Source organism: Oncorhynchus masou, unplaced genomic scaffold, assembly GCF_036934945.1.
Source record: "Oncorhynchus masou masou isolate Uvic2021 unplaced genomic scaffold, UVic_Omas_1.1 unplaced_scaffold_2612, whole genome shotgun sequence".
Taxonomy (NCBI): Eukaryota; Metazoa; Chordata; class Actinopteri; order Salmoniformes; family Salmonidae; genus Oncorhynchus; species Oncorhynchus masou.
Genome location: NW_027009051.1, coordinates 38,500 through 56,771, shown reverse-complemented (window position 1 = coordinate 56,771; position 18,272 = coordinate 38,500). Strand labels below are relative to the sequence as shown.

The 18,272-nt window shown below is 49.3% G+C and overlaps 1 pseudogene; it reads right to left on the bottom strand.

Annotated features, from left to right (window-relative positions):
* Window positions 1-1,094: 1,094 nt before the first annotated feature.
* LOC135533717 (vitamin K-dependent protein S-like) overlaps window positions 1,095-18,272 on the bottom strand; it is a 51,109-nt pseudogene continuing 33,931 nt past the window's right edge.

Below are 18,272 nucleotides of genomic sequence, written 5' to 3'. Positions count from 1 at the left end.
TGGTGGGGTGAGTGTGAGGGTGATGGTGAGGGTGATGGTGGGGTGATGGTGAGGGTGATGGTGGGGTGATGGTGGGGTGATGGTGGGGTGATGGTGAGAGTGAGGGTGATGGTGGGGTGATGGTGAGGGTGATGGTGAGGGTGATGGTGGGGTGATGGTGAGGGTGAGGGTGATGGTGGGGTGATGGTGAGGGTGATGGTGAGGGTGATGGTGGGGTGAGGGTGAGGGTGATGGTGGGGTGATGGTGATGGTGGGGTGATGATGGGGTGATGGTGAGAGTGAGGGTGATGGTGGGGTGATGGTGAGGGTGATGGTGAGGGTGATGGTGGGGTGATGGTGAGGGTGAGGGTGATGGTGGGGTGATGGTGGGGTGATGGTGGTGTGAGGGTGATGGTGGGGTGATGGTGAGAGTGAGGGTGATGGTGGGGTGATGGTGATGGTGAGGGTAATGGTGGGGTGAGGGTGATGGTGAGTGTGATGGTGGGGTGAGGGTGATGGTGAGTGTGATGGGTGATGGTGAGGGTGATGGTGAGGGTGATGGTGGGGTGATGGTGATGGTGGGGTGATGGTGAGGGTAATGGTGGGGTGAGGGTGATGGTGGGTTGATGGTGAGGGTGGGGTGATGGTGAGGGTGATGGTGTGGTGAGGGTGATGGTGGGGTGAGGGTGATGGTGAGGTGAGGGTGATGGTGAGTGTGATGGTGAGTGTGATGGTGAGGGTGATGGTGGGGTGATGGTGAGAGTGAGGGTGATGGTGGGGTGATGGTGAGGGTGATGGTGGGGTGAGGGTGATGGTGGGGTGATGGTGGGGGTGAGGGTGATGGTGGGGTGATGGTGAGGGTGATGGTGGGGTGATGGTGGGGTGAGGGTGATGGTGAGGTCTTCAATGAAAAATATGAAACCTTCAAAAACAGTCTAACAAAGAGTGCAGGAAACTAAATAAACAGAAATGACTGCATTGTGCAAGTCCACTCCCCCTCCCTCCCCCTCCCTTTCTCCCTTCCACTTCCCCCTCCCTCCCCCTTTCTTCCCTCTCTCCCTCCCCCACTCCTTTCTTCCCTCCCTTCCTCTCCCCCTACCCCCATCCCTCCCTCCCTCCCTCCCCCTCCTCCTAATCATTAGGTAGAGGATCATATACACAGATGTGGGCCTCAGGACAGAGATGTGTGGTGATTGGTCGACCTGGCTGTGAGGTCACTTCCTGTAGGGTGAGTGGTGGTGGGGGGGTCGTCAGAGAGTGTCTTGGGGGGGCGAGACAGGGGGGCAGGAGTGGGACTTAATGCTGTTGTGTTTAGTGTCTGCCTCGTCGAAGTCTAACGGGCGAGCGTTGACGTTGACGTCCATACAGCCGTGGTAGTAGGCTGTCACTGGGGTGGCGGAGACTGGGACCTCATCTGGAGACGGACGGAGGGATTAAATACCCACAAACACTTGTGGTTTCACACGTCATCAATGAAATCTGAATCAGTTCTGAAATATGGACTACGTTAGTTAGTTTCACCAACCTGGCAGTCCTGTGGCTAGTGAGCTACTAGCTAGTTACCTGGCAGTCCTGAGGCTAATGAGCTACTAGCTAGTTACCTGGCAGTCCTGTGGCTAGTGAGCTACTAGCTAGTTACCTGGCAGTCCTGTGGCTGGTAGACTACTAGCTAGTTACCTGGCAGTCCTGTGGCTAATGAGCTACTGGCTAGTTACCTGGCAGTCCTGTGGCTAGTGAGCTACTAGCTAGTTACCTGGCAGTCCTGTGGCTAATGAGCTAGTTACCTGGCAGTCTGTGGCTTGCCTGCTAGTTACCTGGCAGTCCTGTGGCTAGTGAGCTACTAGCTAGTTACCTGGCAGTCCTGTGGCTAGTGAGCTACTAGCTGGTTACCTGGCAGTCCTGGCTAGTGAGCTACTAGCTAGTTACCTGGCAGTCCTGTGGCTAATGAGCTACTAGCTAGTTACCTGGCAGTCCTGTGGCTAATGAGCTGCTAGTTACCTGGCAGTCCTGTGGCTAATGAGCTACTAGCTAGTTACCTGGCAGTCCTGTGGCTAGTGAGCTACTAGCTAGTTACCTGGCAGTCCTGTGGCTAGTGAGCTACTAGCTAGTTACCTGGCAGTCCTGTGGCTAGTGAGCTACTAGCTAGTTACCTGGCAGTCCTGTGGCTAGTGAGCTGAGCTAGTTACCTGGCAGTCCTGTGGCTAGTGAGCTACTAGCTAGTTACCTGGCAGTCTGTGGCTAGTGAGCTACTAGCTAGTTACCTGGCAGTCCTGTGGCTAATGAGCTACTAGCTAGTTACCTGGCAGTCCTGTGGCTAATGAGCTACTAGCTAGTTACCTGGCAGTCCTGTGGCTAATGAGCTACTAGCTAGTTACCTGGCAGTCCTGTGGCTAGTGAGCTACTAGCTAGTACCTGGCAGTCTTGTGGCTAATGAGCTACTAGCTAGTTACCTGGCAGTCCTGTGGCTAATGAGCTACTAGCTAGTTACCTGGCAGTCCTGTGGCTAGTGAGCTACTAGCTAGTTACCTGGCAGTCCTGTGGCTAATGAGCTAGTTACCTGGCAGTCCTGTGGCTAGTGAGCTACTAGCTAGTTACCTGGCAGTCTTGTGGCTAATGAGCTACTAGCTAGTTACCTGGCAGTCCTGTGGCTAATGAGCTACTAGCTAGTTACCTGGCAGTCCTGTGGCTAATGAGCTACTAGCTAGTTACCTGGCAGTCCTGTGGCTAATGAGCTACTAGCTAGTTACCTGGCAGTCCTGTGGCTAATGAGCTACTAGCTAGTTACCTGGCAGTCCTGTGGCTAATGAGCTACTAGCTAGTTACCTGGCAGTCCTGTGGCTAGTGAGCTACTAGCTAGTTACCTGGCAGTCCTGTGGCTAGTGAGCTACTAGCTAGTTACCTGGCAGTCCTGTGGCTAATGAGCTACTAGCTAGTTACCTGGCAGTCATGTGGCTAATGAGCTACTAGCTAGTTACCTGGCAGTCCTGAGGCTAATGAGCTACTAGCTAGTTACCTGGCAGTCCTCCTATACATGTCCTAACAGAGTGTGTCATCATTGTGGTTAGTTAGTTAGTAACTAGCTAGTTACCTGGCAGTCCTCCTATACATGTCCGAACAGAGTGTGTCATCATTGTGTTGTTGAGTCGATCCAGCGCCCCGTCAGGGAGGCTGTAGGACCAGGTGGAGGTGTTGGCGACGGGATTCCAGGCTAGTGGGGTGACAGTCAGTTCTACAGACAGACGGTCCGGGTAACACAACATCAACGACTGCAGCGTTGCCACGGACACTCCATCCAGGAACACCTGCAGGTCCTGGAGAAAGGAGGGGGAGAGGTGATGGGTTTGTGTGTGTGTGTGTGTGTGTGTGTGTGTGTGTGTGTGTGTGTGTGTGTGTGGGGGATCGTTGCTGAACTCACAGCTTCGTCAGGTCCTTGCGTAACCACGGCGACAGACAGGGGGACGGTATCGTTGAGGACCAGAGCGAAGAGGACTCCTGTACTGCTGGACGGACGGATACGCATCTTCAGATCCACCCTCCAGCTCCTGACTCCTACACACACACACACACACACACACACACACACACACACACACACACACACACACACACACACACACACACACACACACACACACACACACACACACACACACACACAGTATTGACAGGCAGACAGAAGCACCAAAGACTGCCCTAGTAAAACAGAGGTCTATGTAGACCACCCCCTATTTCCTAATCCTCCGGAGAATCACTGCAGTAGTAGAATATATATAGTCCACTATAGTAGTAGAATATATATAGTCCACAATAGTAGTAGAATATATATAGTCCACTATTATAGTAGAATATATGTAGTCCACTGTAGTAGTAGAATATATATAGTCCACTATAGTAGTAGAATATATATAGTCCACTATAGTAGAGGAATATATATAGTCCACTATAGTAGTAGAATATATATAGTCCACTATAGTAGTAGAATATATATAGTCCACTGTAGTAGTAGAATATATATAGTCCACTATAGTAGTAGAATATATATAGACCACTGTAGTAGTAGAATATATATAGTCCACTATAGTAGTAGAATATATATAGTCCACTATAGTAGTAGAATATATATAGTCCACTGTAGTAGTAGAATATATATATAGTCCACTATAGTAGTAGAATATATATAGTCCACTATAGTAGTAGAATATATATAGTCCACTATAGTAGTAGAATATATATAGTCCACTATTATAGTAGAATATATAGTCCACTATAGTAGTAGAATATATATAGTCCACTATTATAGTAGAATATATATAGTCCAATATTATAGTAGAATATATATAGTCCACTGTTAGTAGTAGAATATATATAGTCCACTGTAGTAGTAGAATATATATAGTCCACTATTATAGTAGAATATATATAGTCCACTATTATAGTAGAATATATATAGTCCACTGTAGTAGTAGAATATATATAGTCCACTATAGTAGAATATATATAGTCCACTATTATAGTAGAATATATATAGTCCACTGTAGTAGAATATATATAGTCCACTGTAGTAGTAGAACCACGTCTAGTGTACACTACTTACTCACTGTAGTCTGTGTTGAAGTGAGCCAGTCTAGTGTACACTACACTGTGTAGTCTAATGTTGAAGTGAGCCAGTCTAGTGTACACTCCTCACTGTAGTATATGTTGAAGCGAGCCAGTCTAGTGTACACTACTCACTGTAGTCTATGTTGAAGTGAGCCAGTCTAGTGTACACTACTCTGTGTAGTCTAATGCTGAAGTGAGCCAGTCTAGTGTACACTACTCTGTATAGTCTAATGCTGAAGTGAGCCAGTCTAGTGTACACTACTCACTAATGTTGAAGTGAGCCAGTCTAGTCTATGTTGAAGTAAGCCAGTCTAGTGTACACTACTCACTATAGTCTATGTTGAAGTGAGCCAGTCTAGTGTACACTACTCACTGTAGTCTATGTTGAAGTGAGCCAGTCTAGTGTACACTACTCACTGTAGTCTATGTTGAAGTGAGCCAGTCTAGTGTACACTACTTACTCACTGTAGTCTATGTTGAAGTGAGCCAGTCTAGTGTACACTACTCACTGTAGTCTATGTTGAAGTGAGCCAGTCTAGTGTACACTACTCACTGTAGTCTATGTTGAAGTAAGCCAGTCTAGTGTACACTACTCACTGTCGTCTATGTTGAAGTGAGCCAGTCTAGTGTACACTACTCACTGTAGTCTATGTTGAAGTGAGCCAGTCTAGTGTACACTACTCTGTGTAGTCTAATGTTGAAGTGAGCCAGTCTAGTGTACACTACTCACTGTAGTCTAATGTTGAAGTAAGCCAGTCTAGTGTACACTACTCGCTGTAGTCTATGCTGAAGTGAGCCAGTCTAGTGTACACTACTCACTGTAGTCTATGTTGAAGTAAGCCAGTCTAGTGTACACTACTCACTATAGTCTATGTTGAAGTGAGCCAGTCTAGTGTACACTACTCACTGTCGTCTATGTTGAAGTGAGCCAGTCTAGTGTACACTACTCACTGTAGTCTAATGCTGAAGTGAGCCAGTCTAGTGTACACTACTCACTGTAGTCTAATGTTGAAGTGAGCCAGTCTAGTGTACACTACTCACTGTCGTCTATGTTGAAGTGAGCCAGTCTAGTGTACACTACTCACTGTAGTCTAATGTTGAAGTGAGCCAGTCTAGTGTACACTACTCACTGTAGTCTATGTTGAAGTGAGCCAGTCTAGTGTACACTACTCACTGTAGTCTATGTTGAAGTAAGCCAGTCTAGTGTACACTACTCACTGTAGTCTATGTGAGCCAGTCTAGTGTAATACTACTCACTGTAGTCTACAAGTTGGGGCCAACTTTACATATGCCAGTCTTGTAGTCTATGCTGAAGTGAGCCAGTCTAGTGTACACTACTCACTGTAGTCTATGTTGAAGTAAGCCAGTCTAGTGTACACTACTCACTGTAGTCTATATTGAAGTGAGCCAGTCTAGTGTACACTACTCACTGTAGTCTATGTTGAAGTGAGCCAGTCTAGTGTACACTACTCACTGTAGTCTATGTTGAAGTGAGCCAGTCTAGTGTACACTACTCACTGTAGTCTATGTTGAAGTGAGCCAGTCTAGTGTACACTACTCACTGTAGTCTAATGTTGAAGTGAGCCAGTCTAGTGTACACTACTCACTGTAGTCTATGTTGAAGTGAGCCAGTCTAGTGTACACTACTCACTGTAGTCTATGTTGAAGTGAGCCAGTCTAGTGTACACTACTCACTGTCGTCTATGTTGAAGTGAGCCAGTCTAGTGTACACTACTCACTGTAGTCTATGTTGAAGTGAGCCAGTCTAGTGTACACTACTCACTGTAGTCTATGTTGAAGTGAGCCAGTCTAGTGTACACTACTCACTGTAGTCTATGTTGAAGTGAGCCAGTCTCAGTGTACACTACTCATTGTAGTCTATGTTGAAGTGAGCCAGTCTAGTGTACACTACTCACTGTAGTCTATGTTAAGTGAGCCAGTCTAGTGTACACTACTCACTGTAGTCTGTTGAAGTGAGCCAGTCTAGTGTACACTACTCACTGTAGTCTATGTTGAAGTGAGCCAGTCTAGTGTACACTACTCACTGTAGTCTATGTTGAAGTGAGCCAGTCTAGTGTACACTACTCATTGTAGTCTATGTTGAAGTGAGCCAGTCTAGTGTACACTACTCACTGTAGTCTGTTTAAGTGAGCCAGTCTAGTGTACACTACTCACTGTAGTCTGTTGAAGTGAGCCAGTCTAGTGTACACTACTCACTGTAGTCTATGTTGAAGTGAGCCAGTCTAGTGTACACTACTCACTGTAGTCTGTTGAAGTGAGCCAGTCTAGTGTACACTACTCATTGTAGTCTATGTTGAAGTGAGCCAGTCTAGTGTACACTACTCACTGTAGTCTGTTGAAGTAAGCCAGTCTAGTGTACACTACTCACTGTAGTCTGTTGAAGTGAGCCAGTCTTGTTTACACTACTCACTGTAGTCTATGTTGAAGTGAGTCAGTCTTGTTTACTACTCACTGTAGTCTATGTTGAAGTGAGCCTAGTGTACACTACTTAGTAGTATGTTGAAGTAAGCCAGTCTACACTACACTGTAGTCTATGTTGAAGTGAGCCAGTCTAGTGTACACTACTCACTGTAGTCTATGTTGAAGTAAGCCAGTCTAGTGTACACTACTCACTGTAGTCTATGTTGAAGTGAGCCAGTCTAGTGTACACTACTCACTGTAGTCTATGTTGAAGTGAGCCAGTCTTGTTTACACTACTCACTGTAGTCTATGTTGAAGTGAGCCAGTCTTGTTTACACTACTCACTGTAGTCTATGTTGAAGTGAGCCAGTCTAGTGTACACTACTGTAGTCCATGTTGTAAGCCCAGTCTAGTGTACACTACCACTGTAGTCTATGAAGTGAGCCAGTCTAGTGTACACTACTCACTGTAGTCTATGTTGAAGTGAGCCAGTCTAGTGTACACTACTCACTGTAGTCTATGTTGAAGTGAGCCAGTCTAGTGGCCACTACTCACTGTAGTCTATGTTGAAGTGAGCCAGTCTAGTGTACACTACTCACTGTAGTCTATGTTGAAGTGAGCCAGTCTAGTGTACACTACTCACTGTAGTCTACGTTGAGTGAGCCAGTCTAGTGTTACTCACTGTAAGTCTATGTTAACCAGTCTAGTGTACACTACTCACTGTAGTCTATGTTGAAGTGAGCCAGTCTTGTGTACACTACTCACTGTAGTCTGTGTTGAAGTGAGCCAGTCTAGTGTACACTACTCACTGTAGTCTATGTTGAAGTGAGCCAGTCCTGCCCCAGTGAAGTAGGTTCCTCTCTCTACGTGCAGGAAACAGTGTTTACTCTTCTTCTCCTGAATAACCTCTTTGACCCCAGACGCCCCCTGGTTCATCAGGTTCCAGCCACGTATACACCCGTCCAGGCGAGGGTTGATCTGTACAGGGGTCACGTCGATGTCATCAGGCGGTTGTATGGTGGTTGTTTTACGGTTATGGAAATCATTATTTTTATGGTTGTTCTGCGGTTGTCGAGTGATTATCTGTTCAGTATTTGTGTGGTTATTGGTTGAATGTTTATTCTAAGGGTTGTTCTGTGGTTGTTCTATGGTTGTTCTGTGGTTGTTCTGTGGTTGTTCTGTGGTTGTTCTGTGGTTGTTCTGTGGTTGTGGTGTGGTTGTGGTGTGGTTGTTTTATGGTTGTGGTGTGGTTGTTTTATGGTTGTTCTATGGTTGTTCTGTGGTTGTTCTATGGTTGTGGTGTGGTTGTTCTATGGTTGTTCTATGGTTGTTCTGTGGTTGTTCTGTGGTTGTGGTGTGGTTGTTCTGTGGTTGTTCTGTGGTTGTTCTATGGTTGTGGTGTGGTTGTTCTGTGGTTGTTCTGTGGTTGTGGTGTGGTTGTTCTGTGGTTGTTCTGTGGTTGTGGTGTGGTTGTTCTGTGGTTGTTCTGTGGTTGTTCTGTGGTTGTGGTGTGGTTGTTCTGTGGTTGTTCTATGGTTGTTCTATGGTTGTTCTGTGGTTGTGGTGTGGCGGTAGCGGGCTGTTTACCGGTTTGATGACGCTGTCGGTGCGGTTGGGCAGCCCTGCGATGTACACCTTGGTCTCCAGTTTCCCGTTAATGGACGTAAAGAGACTCTCAGGGCTGTTGATGCTCATCACAGCTTCCTTACTGATCTTAACATTGATACTGGACTCGAGTTCATCTACTGAGATCTACAACAACATTACACAACAACAACATTACACAACAACAACATTACACAACAACAACATTACAAAACAATAACATTATAAAACAATAACAACATTATTGTGATAGATTGTGGTATATTATGATAGATTGTGATATATTGTGATAGATTGTGTGATAGATTGTGATAGATTGTGTGATTGTGGTAAATTGTGATAGATTTGATAGATTGTGGTATATTGTGATAGATTGTGGTATATTGTAATAGATTGTGGTATATTGTGATAGATTGTGGTATATTGTGATATATTGTGATAGATTGTGGTATATTGTGATAGATTGTGATAGATTGTGGCTTCTATCAATGTCATTTCCAACCCCCCCATATATAAGAGTACCAGTTAAAAGTTTGGACACACCTACTCAGTGCAGGGTTTTTCTTTATTTTTACTATTTCCTACATTGTAGAGTAAACAAATCAAAATATATTTGAGATTCTTCAAAGCAGCCAACAAGTGCTCAGCACATGTGGGAACTCCTTCAAGACTGTTGGAAAAGCATTCCAGGTGAAGCTGGTTGAGAGAATGTCAAGAGTGTGCAAAGCTGTCATCAAGGCAAAGGTTGGCTACTTTGAAGAATTATTTGCTTAACACTTTTTTGGTTACTACATTTACATTTACATTTAAGTCATTTAGCAGACGCTCTTATCCAGAGCGACTTACAAATTGGTTCCTACATGATTCCATGTGTTATTTCATAGTTTTGATGTCTTCACCATTATTCTACAATGTAGAAAATAGTAAAAAATAAAGAAAAACCCTTGAACGAGTAGGTGTGTCCAGACTTTTGACTGGTACTGTATATACAGTTGAAGTCGGAAGTTTACATACACCTTAGCCAAATACATTTAAACTCAGTTTTTCACAATTCCTGACATTTAATCCTTGTAAAAATTCCCTGTCTTAGGTCAGTTAGGATCACCACTTTATTTTAAGAATGTGAAATGTCAGAATAAGAGTAGAGAGAATGATTTATTTGAGCTTTTATTTCTTCCATCACATTCCCATTGGGTCAGAAGTTTACATACACTCAACTACCTATCAGGTAGCATTGCATTTAAATTGTTTAACTTGGGTCAAACGTTTCAGGTAGCCTCCCACAAGAAGTTTGTTGAGTTTTGGCCCATTCCTCCTGACAGAGTCAGGTTTGTAGGCCTCCTTGCTCGCAGATGCTTTTTCAGTTCTGCCCACACATTTTCTATGGGATTGAGGTCAAGGCTTTGTGATGGCCACTCCAATAGACATTTTGCCACAATTTTGGAAGTATGCTTGGGGGCTTTGTCCATTTGGAAGACCCATTTGCGACCAAGCTTTAACTTCCTGATTGATGAGATGTTTTGGAGCAGGGGTTTCTTCCTTGTTGAGCGGCCTTTCAGGTTATGTCGATATAGGACTCGTTTTACTGTGGATATAGATACTTTTGTACCAGTTTCCTCCAGCAGCTTCACAAGGTCCTTTGCTGTTGTTCTGGGATTGATTTGCACTTTTCGCACCAAAGTACGTTCATCTCTAGGAGACAGAACGCATCTCCTTCCTGAGCGGTATGACAGCTGCGTGGTCCCATGGTGTTTATACTTGCATACTATTGTTTGTACAGATGAACGTGGTACCTTCAGGCGTTTGGAAATTGCTCCCAAGGATGAACCAGACTTGTGGAGGTCTACAATTGTTTTCTGAGGTCTTGGCTGATTTCTTAGATTTTCCCATGATGTCAAGCAACGAGGCACTGAGTTTGAAGGTAGGCCTTGAAATACAGATGACTAATATAACCAGCTAGAGACAGTCAGGTTGGACAGAGGACCAATATAACCAGCTAGAGACAGTCAGGTTGGACAGAGGACCAATATAACCAGCTAGAGACAGTCAGGTTGGACAGAGGACCAATATAACCAGCCAGAGACAGTAACAAGTCATCAGTGGACCAGTCTTACCAAGCCACTGTCCGTCGTTGATGGCCTTGCCCCCACTGGTGACCTTCAGGGAGTGCTGGGTCTTGAACTGGACCTCGATCCGTCCTCCCCTCAGCCCCAGCATGAACCACGAGTCCTGGGAAGACTCTGCGTACAGAACCACCCCTTCTGGATCAAACGTACGGAAGTCAAACTCTGCAGCAAACCTGGAGACACATGATCATTAAACGACCCAGATGACCCGGACGATTTAAGGTACAGTTGTGTCGTGAACAGGACTGCATGTCTGTCTCTGCCTCGGTGTGTTTAAACCCCCTTACTTGGTGTTCTCCGGTAGTCTGAAGCGGAGGTATAACCAGGCCCTCCGGTGAATTGTTCTCCCAGGTACAGCATCTCAGCGTGTTTGTAGTCGTAGAGCTGACCAATATCGCAGGAACGCTGGTCCTCCGCTAACCGACAGGCCCTGAGGTTGGACGGCAGAGGACCAATCGTGTTCAACACACGCTACACACGCCCACCTCGACTCATCGACATCTGGGGACAACCACGAGCTAGGCGGAGAGGGTAGAGGTCAGCTACAGAGACAGGGTCAGGTTAATTAAGATCAGTTGATACCAAACGTTCCATTAGGTCCTTGAATATAATTGTCTTGGACATTTTTTTTATTTGTAAGACTGTATATTTAGGGGCAGCAGGTAGCCTAGTGGTTAGAGTGCCCCAGAGAGGCAGGTCCTAGTGGTTAGAGTGTGCATAGAGGAGGCAGGTAGCCTAGTGGTTAGAGCTAGAGAAGGTAGCCTAGTGGTTGGACAGAGGAGGCAGGTAGCCTAGTGGTTAGAGTGTAGAGGTGGCAGGTAGTCTAGTGGTTAGAGTGTGCATGCTGGTAGCCTAGTGGTTAGGTGTGAGGAGGCAGAGTAGCCTAGTGGTTACCAGGTAGAGGCGGCAGGTAGTGGTTAGAGTGTAGACAGGTAGCCTAGTGGTTAGATATAGAGGCCAGGTAGCCTAGTGGTTAGAGTGTAGAGGCGGCAGGTAGCCTAGTGGTTAGAGTGTAGAGGCGGCAGGTAGCCTAGTGGTTAGAGTGTAGAGGCCAGGTGCCTAGTGGTTAGAGTGTAGGCGGCAGGTAGCCTAGTGGTTAGAGTGTAGAGGAGGCAGGTAGCCTAGTGGTTAGAGTGGGAGGAGGCAGGTAGCCTAGTGGTTAGAGTGTAGAGGCGGCAGGTAGCCTAGTGGTTAGAGGTAGAGGCGGCAGGTAGCCTAGTGGTTAGAGTGTAGAGGAGGCAGGTAGCCTAGTGGTTAGAGTGTAGAGGCGGCACAGCCTAGTGGTTAGAAGTGTAGAGGAGGCAGGTAGCCTAGTGGTTAGATTGTAGAGGAGGCAGGTAGTCTAGTGGTTAGAGTGTAGAGGCGGCAGGTAGCCTAGTGGTTAGAGTGTGGAGGCGGCAGGTAGCCTAGTGGTTAGAGTGTGGAGGAGGCAGGTAGCCTAGTGGTTAGAGTGTAGAGGCGGCAGGTAGCCTAGTGGTTAGAGTGTGGAGGCGGCAGGTAGCCTAGTGGTTAGAGTGTCGAGGCGGCAGGTAGCCTAGTGGTTAGGAGTGTAGAGGCGGCAGGTAGCCTAGTGGTTAGAGTGTAGAGGCGGCAGGTAGCCTAGTGGTTAGAGTGTTAACCCTAGTGGTTAGAGTGTAGAGGCGGCAGGTAGCCTAGTGGTTAGAGTGTAGAGGCGGCAGGTAGCCTGTGGTTAGAGTGTAGAGGCGGCAGGTAGCCTAGTGGTTAGAGGAGGCAGGTAGCCTAGGTTAGAGTGTAGAGGCGGCAGGTAGCCTAATGGTTAGAGTGTAGAGGCGGCAGGTAGCCTAGTGGTTAGAGGTAGAGGCGGCAGGTAGCCTAGTGGTTAGAGGTAGAGGCGGCAGGTAGCCTAGTGGTTAGAGTGTAGAGGCGGCAGGTAGCCTAGTGGTTAGAGGAGGCAGGTAGCCTAGTGGTTAGAGGAGGCAGGTAGCCTAGTGGTTAGAGGAGGCAGGTAGCCTAGTGGTTAGAGGCGGCAGGTAGCCTAGTGGTTAGAGGCGGCAGGTAGCCTAGTGGTTAGAGGCGGCAGGTAGCCTAGTGGTTAGAGGCGGCAGGTAGCCTAGTGGTTAGAGGCGGCAGGTAGCCTAGTGGTTAGAGGCGGCAGGTAGCCTAGTGGTTAGAGGCGGCAGGTAGCCTAGTGGTTAGAGGCGGCAGGTAGCCTAGTGGTTAGAGTGTAGAGGAGGCAGGTAGCCTAGTGGTTAGAGTGTAGAGGAGGCAGGTAGCCTAGTGGTTAGAGTGTAGAGGCGGCAGGTAGCCTAGTGGTTAGAGTGTAGAGGCGGCAGGTAGCCTAGTGGTTAGAGTGTAGAGGCGGCAGGTAGCCTAGTGGTTAGAGGAGGCAGGGCCTAGTGGTTAGAGGAGGCAGGTAGCCTAGTGGTTAGAGGAGGCAGGTAGCCTAGTGGTTAGAGGCGGCAGGTAGCCTAGTGGTTAGAGGCGGCAGGTAGCCTAGTGGTTAGAGGCGGCAGGTAGCCCTAGTGGTTAGAGGCGGCAGGTAGCCTAGTGGTTAGAGGCGGCAGGTAGCCTAGTGGTTAGGGGCGGCAGGTAGCCTAGTGGTTAGAGTGCGGCAGGTAGCCTGGTGGTTAGAGGCGGCAGGTAGCCTAGTGGTTAGGGAGGCGGCAGGTAGCCTAGTGGTTAGAGATATTGCGGCAGGTAGCCTAGTGGTTAGAGGCGGCAGGTAGCCTAGTGGTTAGAGGCGGCAGGTAGCCTAGTGGTTAGAGGCGGCAGGTAGCCTAGTGGTTAGAGGCGGCAGGTAGCCTAGTGGTTAGAGTGTAGAGGAGGCAGGTAGCCTAGTGGTTAGAGTGTAGAGGCGGCAGGTAGCCTAGTGGTTAGAGTGTAGAGGAGGCAGGTAGCCTAGTGGTTAGAGGCGGCAGGTAGCCTAGTGGTTAGAGGCGGCAGGTAGCCTAGTGGTTAGAGTGTAGAGGAGGCAGGTAGCCTAGTGGTTAGAGTGTAGAGGAGGCAGGTAGCCTAGTGGTTAGAGGCGGCAGGTAGCCTAGTGGTTAGAGTGTAGAGGCGGCAGGTAGCCTAGTGGTTAGAGTGTAGAGGAGGCAGGTAGCCTAGTGGTTAGAGTGTAGAGGCGGCAGGTAGCCTAGTGGTTAGAGTGTAGAGGCGGCAGGTAGCCTAGTGGTTAGAGTGTAGAGGCGGCAGGTAGCCTAGTGGTTAGAGTGTAGAGGCGGCAGGTAGCCTAGTGGTTAGAGTGTAGAGGCGGCAGGTAGCCTAGTGGTTAGAGTGTAGAGGCGGCAGGTAGCCTAGTGGTTAGAGTGTAGAGGCGGCAGGTAGCCTAGTGGTTAGAGTGTAGAGGCGGCAGGTAGCCTAGTGGTTAGAGTGTAGAGGCGGCAGGTAGCCTAGTGGTTAGAGTGTAGAGGCGGCAGGTAGCCTAGTGGTTAGAGTGTAGAGGCGGCAGGTAGCCTAGTGGTTAGAGGAGGCAGGTAGCCTAGTGGTTAGAGTGTAGAGGCGGCAGGTAGCCTAATGGTTAGAGTGTAGAGGCGGCAGGTAGCCTAGTGGTTAGAGTGTAGAGGCGGCAGGTAGCCTAGTGGTTAGAGTGTAGAGGCGGCAGGTAGCCTAGTGGTTAGAGTGTAGAGGCGGCAGGTAGCCTAGTGGTTAGAGTGTAGAGGCGGCAGGTAGCCTAGTGGTTAGAGGAGGCAGGTAGCCTAGTGGTTAGAGGAGGCAGGTAGCCTAGTGGTTAGAGTGTAGAGGCGGCAGGTAGCCTAGTGGTTAGAGTGTAGAGGCGGCAGGTAGCCTAGTGGTTAGAGTGTAGAGGCGGCAGGTAGCCTAGTGGTTAGAGTGTAGGGCGGCAGGTAGCCTAGTGGTTAGAGTGTAGAGGCGGCAGTTAGCCTAATGGTTAGAGTGTAGAGGCGCAGGTAGCCTAGTGGTTAGAGTGTAGGGCGGCAGGTAGCCTAGTGGTTAGAGGCGGCAGGTAGCCTAGTGGTTAGAGGCGGCAGGTAGCCTAGTGGTTAGAGGCGGCAGGTAGCCTAGTGGTTAGAGGCGGCAGGTAGCCTAGTGGTTAGAGGCGGCAGGTAGCCTAGTGGTTAGAGGCTTGCAGGTAGCCTAGTGGTTAGAGGCGGCAGGTAGCCTAGTGGTTAGAGGCGGCAGGTAGCCTAGTGGTTAGAGGCGGCAGGTAGCCTAGTGGTTAGAGGCGGCAGGTAGCCTAGTGGTTAGAGGCGGCAGGTAGCCTAGTGGTTAGAGGCGGCAGGTAGCCTAGTGGTTAGAGGCGGCAGGTAGCCTAGTGGTTAGAGGCGGCAGGTAGCCTAGTGGTTAGAGGCGGCAGGTAGCCTAGTGGTTAGGAGGCGGCAGGTAGCCTAGTGGTTAGAGTGTAGAGGCGTCAGGTAGCCTAGTGGTTAGAGTGTAGAGGCGGCAGGTAGCCTAGTGGTTAGAGTGTAGAGGCGGCAGGTAGCCTAGTGGTTAGAGTGTAGAGGCGGCAGGTAGCCTAGTGGTTAGAGTGTAGAGGCGGCAGGTAGCCTAGTGGTTAGACGAGGCAGGTAGCCTAGTGGTTAGAGTGTAGAGGCGGCAGGTAGCCTAGTGGTTAGAGTGTAGAGGCGGCAGGTAGCCTAGTGGTTAGAGTGTAGAGGCGGCAGGTAGCCTAGTGGTTAGAGTGTAGAGGAGGCAGGTAGCCTAGTGGTTAGAGTGTAGAGGCGGCAGGTAGCCTAGTGGTTAGAGTGTAGAGGAGGCAGGTAGCCTAGTGGTTAGAGTGTAGAGGAGGCAGGTAGCCTAGTGGTTAGATTGTAGAGGAGGCAGGTAGCCTAGTGGTTAGAGTGTAGAGGCGGCAGGTAGCCTAGTGGTTAGAGTGTAGAGGAGGCAGGTAGCCTAGTGGTTAGAGTGTAGAGGCGGCAGGTAGCCTAGTGGTTAGAGTGTAGAGGCGGCAGGTAGCCTAGTGGTTAGACGAGGCAGGTAGCCTAGTGGTTAGAGTGTAGAGGCGGCAGGTTGCCTAGTGGTTAGAGTGTAGAGGCGGCAGGTAGCCTAGTGGTTAGAGTGTAGAGGCGGCAGGTAGCCTAGTGGTTAGAGTGTAGAGGAGGCAGGTAGCCTAGTGGTTAGAGTGTAGAGGCGGCAGGTAGCCTAGTGGTTAGAGTGTAGAGGAGGCAGGTAGCCTAGTGGTTAGAGTGTAGAGGAGGCAGGTAGCCTAGTGGTTAGATTGTAGAGGCGGCAGGTAGCCTAGTGGTTAGAGTGTAGAGGCGGCAGGTAGCCTAGTGGTTAGAGTGTAGAGGAGGCAGGTAGCCTAGTGGTTAGAGTGTAGAGGCGGCAGGTAGCCTAGTGGTTAGAGTGTAGAGGCGGCAGGTAGCCTAGTGGTTAGAGTGTAGAGGCGGCAGGTAGCCTAGTGGTTAGAGTGTAGAGGCGGCAGGTAGCCTAGTGGTTAGAGTGTAGAGGCGGCAGGTAGCCTAGTGGTTAGAGTGTAGAGGCGGCAGGTAGCCTAGTGGTTAGACGAGGCAGGTAGCCTAGTGGTTAGAGTGTAGAGGCGGCAGGTAGCCTAGTGGTTAGAGTGTAGAGGCGGCAGGTAGCCTAGTGGTTAGAGTGTAGAGGCGGCAGGTAGCCTAGTGGTTAGACGAGGCAGGTAGCCTAGTGGTTAGAGTGTAGAGGCGGCAGGTAGCCTAGTGGTTAGAGTGTAGAGGCGGCAGGTAGCCTAGTGGTTAGAGTGTAGAGGCGGCAGGTAGCCTAGTGGTTAGAGTGTAGAGGCGGCAGGTAGCCTAGTGGTTAGAGTGTAGAGGCGGCAGGTAGCCTAGTGGTTAGAGTGTAGAGGAGGCAGGTAGCCTAGTGGTTAGAGTGTAGAGGCGGCAGGTAGCCTAGTGGTTAGAGTGTAGAGGAGGCAGGTAGCCTAGTGGTTAGAGTGTAGAGGAGGCAGGTAGCCTAGTGGTTAGAGTGTAGAGGAGGCAGGTAGCCTAGTGGTTAGAGTGTAGAGGCGGCAGGTAGCCTAGTGGTTAGAGTGTAGAGGAGGCAGATAGCCTAGTGGTTAGAGTGTAGAGGCGGCAGGTAGCCTAGTGGTTAGAGTGTAGAGGCGGCAGGTAGCCTAGTGGTTAGAGTGTAGAGGCGGCAGGTAGCCTAGTGGTTAGAGTGTAGAGGCGGCAGGTAGCCTAGTGGTTAGAGTGTAGAGGCGGCAGGTAGCCTAGTGGTTAGAGTGTAGAGGCGGCAGGTAGCCTAGTGGTTAGAGTGTAGAGGCGGCAGGTAGCCTAGTGGTTAGAGGAGGCAGGTAGCCTAGTGGTTAGAGGAGGCAGGTAGCCTAGTGGTTAGAGGCGGCAGGTAGCCTAGTGGTTAGAGTGTAGAGGCGGCAGGTAGCCTAGTGGTTAGAGTGTAGAGGCGGCAGGTAGCCTAGTGGTTAGAGTGTAGAGGCGGCAGGTAGCCTAGTGGTTAGAGTGTAGAGGCGGCAGTTAGCCTAATGGTTAGAGTGTAGAGGCGCAGGTAGCCTAGTGGTTAGAGTGTAGAGGCGGCAGGTAGCCTAGTGGTTAGAGGCGGCAGGTAGCCTAGTGGTTAGAGGCGGCAGGTAGCCTAGTGGTTAGAGGCGGCAGGTAGCCTAGTGGTTAGAGGCGGCAGGTAGCCTAGTGGTTAGAGGCGGCAGGTAGCCTAGTGGTTAGAGGCGGCAGGTAGCCTAGTGGTTAGAGGCGGCAGGTAGCCTAGTGGTTAGAGGCGGCAGGTAGCCTAGTGGTTAGAGGCGGCAGGTAGCCTAGTGGTTAGAGGCGGCAGGTAGCCTAGTGGTTAGAGGCGGCAGGTAGCCTAGTGGTTAGAGTGTAGAGGCGGCAGGTAGCCTAGTGGTTAGAGTGTAGAGGCGGCAGGTAGCCTAGTGGTTAGAGTGTAGAGGAGGCAGGTAGCCTAGTGGTTAGAGTGTAGAGGCGGCAGGTAGCCTAGTGGTTAGAGTGTAGAGGCGGCAGGTAGCCTAGTGGTTAGAGTGTAGAGGCGGCAGGTAGCCTAGTGGTTAGAGTGTAGAGGCGGCAGGTAGCCTAGTGGTTAGAGTGTAGAGGTGGCAGGTAGCCTAGTGGTTAGAGTGTAGAGGCGGCAGGTAGCCTAGTGGTTAGAGTGTAGAGGAGGCAGGTAGCCTAGTGGTTAGAGTGTAGAGGAGGCAGGTAGCCTAGTGGTTACAGAGTTGGGCCAGTAACCGAAAGGTTGCAAGATCGAATCCCTGAGCTGACAAGGTAAAAATCTGTCGTTCTGCCCCTGAACAAGGCACTTAACCCACTGTTCCTAGACCAGTTAACCCACTGTTCCTAGACCAGTTAACCCACTGTTCCTAGGGCCGTCTTTGTAAATAAGAACTTGTTCATAACTGACCTGACTAGTTAAATGAACATATTCCTGTCTGTGATAGTGTCTTTCTCACGTGGTCAGTGTTGGGTACAGTGGAGTGGCATCTCACCCAAACAGGAACGCAAGGTGAAGTTGTAACTGAAGCCCGGGGGACACTGGCACTCATACATGCCGGGGTTGTTGACACATTGAGCCGGTTCTTCACAGATACTGGGGTACAGCAGACACTCATTGATATCTGGGGAGGGAACACATATAGCTGGTTCCTCAGAGATATTGGGGTACAGCAGACACTATCTGGGGAGGGGA